The sequence below is a fragment of the Furipterus horrens genome, unplaced genomic scaffold (genome assembly GCF_987537825.1).
Source record: "Furipterus horrens unplaced genomic scaffold, mFurHor1.1.pri manual_scaffold_6, whole genome shotgun sequence".
NCBI classification, from domain to species: domain Eukaryota; kingdom Metazoa; phylum Chordata; class Mammalia; order Chiroptera; family Furipteridae; genus Furipterus; species Furipterus horrens.
In genome coordinates, this window is record NW_028327176.1 from 173,794,567 (window position 1) to 173,796,798 (window position 2,232).

The 2,232-nt window shown below is 37.0% G+C and overlaps 1 pseudogene; it reads right to left on the reverse strand.

Moving 5' to 3' along the window:
* Positions 1-700: 700 nt before the first annotated feature.
* LOC150007862 (survival of motor neuron protein pseudogene) lies at positions 701-1,587 on the reverse strand (annotated as a pseudogene).
* Between the last annotated feature and the right edge of the window lie 645 nt (positions 1,588-2,232).

The following is a 2,232-nucleotide window of genomic DNA, read 5'->3' on the forward strand; positions in this document are numbered from 1 at the left end:
TTTTGTTTCTAGTCATCATCTGGTGTTGAAGTCTATGTTACCTGACATTCATATAGTCACTCTACATAGTTTTTGGTTGCTGTTGGCATGATGTATCTTTTTCCATCTTTTTACTTTCAGTCTTTTTGTGTGTATATTTGAATCTAAAGCATGTGTCTTTACATCTAAATGATGCCTCCTATAGAAAGCATATAGTTGAATCATGTTTTAGTATAACTTGCCACATTTTGCCTTAAGATTATAGTATTTTATCCATTTATATTTAGTTTAAATTCATAAGGTATAATTTATATCTTCCATGTTTCTGTTTACTATGTGTGTTTTTATTCCTCTTTTACATCATTACTGGAATATAAATTATGTCTTTTTAAAAGCACTAATAATAAGCTTGACATACTAAGAAAGTTACAATATACAAATGTGTTGACAGATTGACTTTTCTACACTATATGTGACCTTGAGTTTCTCGTGTGACCTTTCCATTGTTCAGTTATTCAAATCAGTTATTCCCTAGAAACACCTGACTTATTATTTAAGCAAAAGCCACACATGGCAAGGGCCAATGCAGATGATTGTGTCACTCAGCCAAGTTCATGAAAAAAATGATGAAAACCATTCACATCGACTAGGGCACATCGTTATACCCTTTTCTCCTTGGGAGAGAGCTGCACCTGTTTAAGAATACTGTATGAATTTCTCCTTAATTAAAATGGGAGCACCTTCCTTCTCTTTGATTTTGTTTGAAACCCATATAGTAACCAGTGTGATAGCCACTCATATACCAAGAAATTAACGTACTTCCCAAAGCATCAGCAGCATCAAGAAAATCTGGACGAATGGGAGGTGGTGGGGCAATTACTGGCGGTGTGGAAGGAAACGTAGGCAGCCAGCATGGCAGGAAGTGTGGTGATTGTGGTGGGCAATTGAATTTTAGATCTGGCTTTCCCGGTCCTGGTTTTGATCTTGGTATGGGGGGTGGTGGAGGGAGAAAATAGTTCCATGGAGCAATGTTTGACTTGAAGTGATTTGGTTTCATTCCAGGGGACCTGGAGGAGTTCTTGCTTTTATTTGTTGAAATCACACCTTTATTTTCATTCTTCTGAGCATTCTGTTCTATAGTATTAGCTACTTCAGACGTTGGGGAAAGCAGATCAGACAGATTTTGCTTCTATTTCCATATCCTGTGTAAACCACAATACAGGCTTCTCTCTTAAAATCAATTGAAGCAATGGTAGCTGGGTAAATGCAGCCGTCTTCGGACCAAATGGCCGAATATTTATCACCAACTTTCCGCTGCTTTGAGGGAATTGTGGTATTCTTTTTCCTTGGCTTTTATTTTCTTTAGGTTTTCTTTGAGGTGTGCCTTTTGGTTTATTTGAAGCTTCAGAAATGTCACCGTTCTTTAGAGCATGCTTAAATGAAGCCACAGCTTTTTCGTAAGCTTTTATCAGTACTGTGTCATCCAAAATGTCAGAAGCATCACTGGCCCGGGCCGCACCGGAACAGCACAGAGTCTTCCCGCGCGCGGACATCACTATCTATCGTCTCCTCTCGCCATGACCGTGGCAAGCTCCACTGACGGGCCATACTTGCTTGCTTCTTCGCATGTCTCACAATTTTTGCTGAGAACTGGGTATTTAAAACAATTTTATGTCAACTGCGGTGTTAAGATTCTCCCCCTTCTTTGTGCTTTGTTGTCGTTGCTGCTTGTTTTCTGGATGGCTCGACTGACCTAACTCTGTCAAGTCTGTGTTCTCTGTTAGATGTGGCTGCAGAAGTCTGTTGGATTACCTTAGTAATAATCAAATGATTAGACAGAAATTTCTATGCGTGGAAATAAATTTGAGAAATGTATAGCATTTCTGTGAAGAAAACTTTAACAAGTTCTTTAGTGATACAGACTTTTAAAAAAAGAGAACGTCATAATATTTTTGGTTATGAAGGGTCACTATAATATAAATATCCATTTTCTTTAAGTAAATGTATTATTACAATAACAATAAAAAAGCCAAAATAATTTTGGGAAAATCTAGACAACCTGAATATTGAGTTCACATGGAAAAAATAAATAACCAAGGAAAATTTTGAGTAAAAGAATAACAGTATATAGTTACATAAGTCAAAAAAGTGTGGTATTGTCAAAAAAAATGGGTGGATATATCACTGGAACAGAAATAAAAATACAGAAAAAGTCCAGTACACATATGTAGCATCCCATATAGTGGAGAAGAG